This window comes from Accipiter gentilis, chromosome 8 (genome assembly GCF_929443795.1).
Source record: "Accipiter gentilis chromosome 8, bAccGen1.1, whole genome shotgun sequence".
In the NCBI taxonomy this organism is placed as follows: Eukaryota; Metazoa; Chordata; class Aves; order Accipitriformes; family Accipitridae; genus Astur; species Astur gentilis.
In genome coordinates, this window is record NC_064887.1 from 43,753 (window position 1) to 51,544 (window position 7,792).

The 7,792-nt window shown below is 44.4% G+C and overlaps 1 long non-coding RNA gene across 1 annotated transcript; it reads left to right on the forward strand.

Annotated features, from left to right (window-relative positions):
* The first annotated feature begins 3,054 nt into the window (after positions 1–3,054).
* Positions 3,055–7,424, forward strand: LOC126042049 (uncharacterized). Its single transcript, XR_007507050.1, has 3 exons — positions 3,055–3,317; positions 5,341–5,441; positions 7,305–7,424. It is a non-coding gene; the product is annotated as an uncharacterized LOC126042049 (long non-coding RNA).
* The last annotated feature ends 368 nt before the right edge of the window (positions 7,425–7,792 follow it).

A 7,792-nucleotide genomic window follows, 5' to 3' on the forward strand; every position in this document is an offset into this window, starting at 1 on the left:
CCAAGCCGCAAGACCAGTCTTACCTGGCTCTTGGGGCCTGCTCCTGCTTCTTACCAAGGATTGTCTTTACCTCATTGGCTGGTTCTTGGGACCAGCTCTTCTTATCAAGGACTGTCTCTACCTCAGCTAATTTCAATGATGTAAGCACTAACTTTCACCCCCCTTGATTATGTCTACTAAGATTCTTTTGACTCCCCTTGTCTCAGTCCCCCCTTTTCTAGAAAATAGTAAATTCTTTTACTATATTTAATCCTAGTACTTCTAACACATTATTTCCCTATCTAGAAACCTCTCAAAGTATTTGTTGGTCTTGAGTCCTCGTCGTAACTGATTCTTTTTTCCATTCACTGTAAGAGTCTCCTGTACTCTTACAGCACAAGAGGCCACATCGAACCACTATGCAAAGGACCACTGACAAGAGAATGATGATTATTACAGTGACAAACAAATGCTTTAACCACGTCAAATTTGGCAACCAGGAGGTTAGTTTTTCTAATATGCCTGTCGAGCCCCAAGAAGCGTCATCTTGGGAAACTTCATGTAGTATTTTAGTCCTTTCCCATATCTCCTCAAGATCTGTTTCAATTCGTTGGTTTGATTGATATAGGTACAGCAAGTTTGGTTGATAACTACACATAAGCCCCCTTCTTTTGCTAAAAGCATGTGCAATCCCATTCTCTCTTGGAGCACTACTTTACTTGGGGATTGCGTTTCCAGTTGCAACCCTCAAATTGCATCAATTGTAGCACTTTCTACAGTCTCTCACGTAGCATATATATTCACGACAGCTTTCTCCAACTCGCTCACCCCTAAAGAGGGGATTAACCATCGGACAAAACTATGGTACCCAGTACCTCGAATACCTAGTGGGTTTTCAGCCCATTTTACACGGAGCCAAGGCATTCTCAAAAACCCTCGGGGAGGCGAAGCTCCCTCGAATATACCGGCCTGAGGTGCAAGGTATCCTTGAACACAGTGTCCCTTCCAGTTCTGGGGTGGTAAACTCTTTCTGGCCCTGCCATCCCCACAGAGCCACCAGTAGCCTGGCCCTGTGTTGCATCTTGGACCGAGATGCATCTCCCTTCTGTCTTGCTCTTGCCCCTTCTTCCCTGGCCCACCCTTTGGTTTCCGGATATAACAGAAACTGATACTTGAGTTTAGCCCAAGACATCCTAATTTTCCTTTATCAAAAGTTCCCAGATTTTCCGCAAGGCTACAATTATCCACGTCTCCCCAAATATTATCAGTAATATTTAAGCAACGGACAGTAAGTAAGAGCTCTTTAGGGTTGGGCACCTCCAGATCAAAGTTGGGTCCCTGTTGGGTGTTTCCTTTTCCATGAGGGCATGATCCATTCCTGTCTGGCCCATCTTTAAGAAGAGATGTCCAATTTGCGGTCGGGATTCCTAAAAAGGGGAGTTCCATGTTCCCCCGAGGAAGGGGATTACGTACCCAACAATCTGATAAATTTAGTGTTGGAGCAGCGGAGGAATGCACATAAGTCGACCCAATATGAGTGATAGAAGTGATTCAACTTTATTTGCACGGATAGCTCATATTTATACAGTTTGCGATAATTATGCCTACTAGTCCTAATATGATTGGTACATTGCTAATGTTTATTCATTACTAAAACACACCCACTTGTGATTTGCAGCTATGCGTGTTCCGTAACTTTCTCATAGGAACTTCTTCAAAAGTTACTTATGAAGTTATGCCAAGGTCATACCGTCCCTGTCTTTCTCCTGATAACAGTGAGACCAGCTGTTGTTTTTCTCCTGATATCAGCAAAGCCAGCTATTTTCGGCCAAGGCCTAGTCTTGCTGCTCAAACTGACATTCTTTCACACAGAACTCTGCTTGCACAACTTTTCTATAGACCCATGTCCATCTTCATCAAGCGAATTCCCAACAATTCCCCCTTTTTCTTTTTGTGCGATTAGAGCTTGGTGTGTCAGCCTTGAGACTCCTCTCATCATGTACCCATACGCAATCCTGACTATTAGTCAGATTAATATCAATATACCTAACCATCGTAAGGCTTCCTTAATCCATGCCATTAGCCATGGTGTTATCCCGCCGAATATTGACTGTAACACCCCATCAAACCAACTAGTTTCTTGCTGGATCTTTTGTGTATGTTTTTTCAGCCAATCTATTTGTTTGTGTATAGATTGAGGTAAAATTTTAACACCTGCTGTATTGCGCTTTGCAAAGATCTATGAGCACAATTAATTAAACACAGTAAAACCAACATTATACCTAATAAAATACATAAGAATAAAAGACTGTTCAGGTAATGCCAATGACACAAAAAAAGAGATTTGATTAATAGCTTTAGCTAGTGACACACAAACATTCTTACTGTCCCACGGCATTAACCGATGTAGATCAATCACCGGTGTCACTGTCATGCTGCTTACTACAATCAGTGTGTTCCATATCAATCTCAGCATAAGGTTTCAAATTTATGGGTAAATCAGGAACGTATCTGCCAGACATGGATGATGTGATTTTTTTTTTTGTCCAATTGCTGCCAAGGCTTGCCGTCCCGGTGCACTTAGTTGTCTTGTAGAAGTCAAGCTATCGCTGCCCCGCGATAAATCCAGCAGCGTGTTGGGAAGTGGCTTGCTGAAAAAGGACATGGGCCTGTGGAAAAGTTGTGCGAGCAGAGTTCTGTGTGAAAGAATGTCAGTTTGAGCAGCAAGACTAGGCCTTGGCCAAAAATAGCTGGCTTTGCTGATATCAGGAGAAAAACAACAGCTGGTCTTGCTGTTATCAGGAGAAAGACAGGGACGGTGTGACCTTGGCATAACTTCACAAGTAACTTTTGAAGAAGTTCCCATGAGAAAGTTACGGAACACGCATAGCTGCAAATCACAAGTGGGTGTGTTTTAGTAATGAATAAACATTAGCAATGTACCAATCATATTAGGACTAGTAGGCATAATTATCGCAAACTGTATAAATATGAGCTATCCGTGCAAATTAAGTTGAATCACTTCTATCACTCATATTGGGTCGACTTATGTGCATTCCTCTGCCGCTCCAACAAATGGCGCCCGAACGGGGACCGAAGAAAGGGGAATTGGAGCGACGGACACTGAGAAGCACCGGTAGCAGCAACCGGGGGGCAAAAGATTAACCGAACGCTGATCGTCTTGGTTGGTGTGTTAACTCTCATGCCTGGACCGTCCAAAAGGGGTTCGCCGTCAGTGAGGGCTACTGGAAAAAGGCTGCAAAGACTTTTTAACCGAGGTGCCTTAATCAAGGTAGCACCCAGGAGTATCAAGAAGCCGGCCGGCAATGGATCAAGAGGTAGCCCTAAAATTATTACTGTGCTTTTTAGAAAAGCGGGGGGTAAATTGCGTTAAGCAAGTTTTGGGATTAGTTGCTTTAGGTCGTGTTAAGGGGTGCTTTAAGAATCCGGATTTATTATTTGAGGAGAGTGAATGGTGTAGATTAGGAGACGTATCATGGGATATGGTAATTGACGATGATAAATCAGCTAAAAAACTATGAAGCAAGGACAGAAACCTTTCAATTAGTGTGGGTTCAGCTTTTGAGCTTAGTACCTGGAATGCTATCGGAACCTCCCTATGGGATGAAATTAGTGACGGGTCCAAAGAAGTTAAAGGTCTTGCAACTTTATGGAAATTGATTAAGACAACTCTGTAAGAAATGAAAGCAGATCGTAAAGCGTCTGCGTCTGCTTTTGCTGCTCGCTCTCTCCAACCGCAAGCGAAAGGGAAAAGCGGGGAGAAAAACATAATGCAGCGAGAGAGACTTTTTGGAGCTTGTTCGCCTGCTCTTGTGCCCTTGACTTCTGCTCCACTCCCTGGGACTGCCGATATTAATCAGCCATCCGACAGTTCCCAAGCCTCCCTAACCGTACGATTAAAGGAAACCCTACAGAATCAGGGAGTGAGTAAAAATCTGCCTACGAAAACACAGCCCCCAGATACCACCGTTCAACATGAACAAATTATACCTAGCATACACCCTGATTCAAATAATGCAAACAAGGACTTGGCTACTCTAATAATAGAACAAAAAGAGACAATGTTAGAATTGTTAAAGGAAATGTGGAAAAGAGACGGGGAAACCAACCGCGCCCGTGATAGACACGGAGCCGCTTGTAATAGCCGCTGCAGAAGAAAGGCAGAGACATTGGAGGGATGTAATAAAAGATGCCATTATAGAAGGGACTATGCTCCAAGCATTCCCAGTTATTGCATCAAATGGACAGAAAAAATGGGAGGCGTTTGACTGGAAGGTTATTGAGAAATTAAGGAATGCTGTGAGTCAGTACGGAATCAAATCTGCGTTAACTCACCAAATACTGCAATTCATTTTTTCTGCTGATACGCTGATACCTCAAGATATTAAACAGCTAGCACAATTGATTTTGACACCCGCCCAAATGTTAGTGTTTTTCCGGCAGTGGGAGACGTTCTGTGATAGGGAACAAGCAACATCACGACAACAAACAGATCCCCTATGGGGAGTAACCACGCAGATGCCGATGGGTACTGGACCCTTCGCATCAGGGAACGCTCAGTTACAATGTATCACTGAGGTTCATCATCTATCACAGATCTTGGCGTATCAAGCTTTTCTTACCGTACCAGACAATATGTACAGCCATGCTTTTACCCAGGTGAAACAGGAGAATACAATTTACGACCACCCTGACATGAACGAGGGCATAAAAGAAAACATGTTCAAAATATTCAGCTTTTGAAAATGCTGCTGAAAAGACACACAAAGCATTGTGTAATTTGCCGAAAAATGCAGACGTCGTTGATATGATAGAATACGTGGATCGATCAGTGGACTCACAGAAAGTAGCCTACGCTGCCACAGCTCTCCAAGGAACTACAAAGAAACACGAGGCCAGTAAGACACCCTTGGTCAAGTGTTCTAACTGTGGCAAACGTGGACACATTAGGAGCAAATGTACAGGTACTGTTAACAGTAAGCGCTGCAACAAGTGTAAGAAAGATAACCATACCACCAAGAATAGAGGAAGAAGGGAAACTTTACACCGACCGCGGAGACCCCTCGCGCGACGACACGAATGCAAGGGGCTTGAGCTGCCAGCCCTCAGGCAGCCTCGCAACCACCAGATCCGCCACCGCAGGAAGCTCTGGAGTGGATGTGGAAACCGCAGTCAACATAAAGGGACCATTGGGGTTTGGACTTAGTGCATTTTTAATGGGGCAATCTTCAACAGCTCTAGAAGGAATTCTGGTGCTCCCAGGGCTTATGGATGCAGATTATTGTGGGACTGTGAAAATTATGATTCATGTTGTAATCCCTCCTGTTTCTATTCCTAAAGGTACCAGAATAGCACAATTAGTTCCATTCAGGTCGTGCGTTCCGAACCCAGGTGAAGTACAACGTGGAGATGGTGGATTCGGCTCCACAGGGAAACCGCAGGTATACTTTGCCATGGATACAACAAGAGGTAAACCAGAAAAGGTAGTGCAATTGGAAGGGCCCGATGGAGTTGTCGTCAAGAAACCGATGACAATCAATACAGGAGCTGATGTTACGATTATTTCACGATGCATTTGGCCTCCATCATGGCCATCGATCAATCCAAATTTTGGTATTGCTGGGATAGGGGGCACACAAGCCACCTTAGTAAGTCAGCTACTGATTACATTTGTGTTCCCCGATGGTGAACACATTACGACGTGTCCGTATGTCATGACTACCCCAACTGAATTGTTTGGCCTCGTAGGCCGTGATTTATTGAGCCAAATGAAGGCAATGTTAGTGACGCATCCTTTTTAGGAGTGGTCACTGAGGGGTAGCCAATCCTGAAAATTAGCTGGAAAACAGATGAGCCTGTTTGGATTGATCAGTAGCCGCTAAATTCTGAAAGGCTGCTAAAAATACAAGGGTTAGTTGAGGACCAATTGAGAGCGGGACATGTTGTTCCTTCTACTAGTCCATGGAATACATCAATATTTACCATTCCCAAGAAAAGTGGGAAATGGAGACTGTTACATGATCTCAGAGCTGTGAATGCGGTGATGGACAGTATGGGAGCCCTGCAGCCAGGTTTGCCTTCTCCAGTTATGCTTCCAGAAGAATGGGATTTGTTAATTAAAAATCTAAAAGATTGCACCCAGATGGCGCTGAACGGTTCGCCTTTCCGGTACCATCGATTAACAAGGCAGAACCCTATAAGAGATACCATTGGGTCGTGTTACCGCAATGAATGCGCAATTCCCCCACGATGTGTCAGGTGTATGTGGCCTGGGCATCAGAGCCTGTAAGAAAGCAGTTTCCTCAGTAACTTGCACAGGATGAAATTTTAACTTAATTGCAGGACATCTTTAGCCATCACGGAGTAATAATCACTCCTGAAAAGGTGCAAAAGGCAGCACCTTGGAAGTATTTGGGGTGGCACATAGATGCTAGCAATGTTAAACCTCAGAAGGTTCAAATAACATGAGAAATTTCAACGTTACATGATGTCCAGAAGCTTGTGGGAGATATCCAGTGGGTGCGGAATCTTTGCGGTATCACTAATGGCAATATGACTCCTCTGGTAGAACTCTTGGGTATGAGAACACTGTGCAGATGAGAAACGGGAAATGACAGAGCTGACCAATTGGTTGCAGCGCCATGGGAGCCTCCTCCAGGGAATCGTTTTCAACAAAGCACAGCAATCATATGCGTTCTTGCACCAATCCTCTAGGATGTTAGCAAAGCAATTTGACTTACCGCTTACTGATGCCCAAGGTATCTTTAAAGCATGCCCTGATCGTCAAAAGGAGGGGCTCGGCTTGGGCTGTGGGGTTAACCGACAAGGTCTTTTGCCATTGCAGTTGTGGCAAATGGATTTCACCCATGTCACGTGGTTTGGTGCAAAGCGTTCTGTGCATGTGTGTATTGATACCTATCCTGCTGCCATGTGGGCCACGGCCCGAACTGGAGAAAAGGCCTTACATATTGAATGACATCTTCATGCTTCTTTTGCAGTACTGGGTGTGCCTAAAGAAATTAAGACGGACAACGGCCCAGCCTATGGTTCTACACGATTTGCTCAATTTTGTAATTTGTGGGGAATTCACCGTGGTACCGGTATTCCACATCTTCCCACAGGACAGGCTATTGTCGAACGGGCCAACCAAACCCTAAAAGAACATGCTGCAAAAACAAAAGGGGGGAACCCAGGGCTTACTCCCAGAGGAACGATTGGCCAAAGCCTTATTTGTGCTAAATTATCTTAGATTGACAGGTGATCACAAAGACCCACCAATGGTAGTGCATCATGTTCTTTTACAGGCAGAAAGGACGCAACAAAGTACAGGAATCATGGTAATGTGTAAGGACCCAGAATCCGGGAAATGGTGCGGATCAGCAGAAGTAAAACTTACCGGGAGATCCCGGCTAAGTGGGTCAAGCCATGGCTTCGCATTGACGCTGGACCCGGAATTGTCCCAATGGCAACTGGCACGGCACTGGCAGGTGCTGAAGCCACTGATCCGACAGATTCTAACTAATAGAGTATTACTAGCGGACACTGAGTCCTTCAGACAGGTTTTTAGAACAGCGTGCCTTATTGTATATAGAACTTGCTTTAGGTAAAAAGTGTGTAAAGCATAATTTGATTAAACATAGTGTGATTACGGGAAGACAGTGTGGGGTAAATGTAAAAGTTAGTTAAAGCCAAAATTAGGGGTAAGGTCTATTTCCATTAATAACCTGGGAACGAGGTTGATTGTGTTTCCACAGATACAGGCCCACGACGGACTCCTGTTCGATTTGCACGA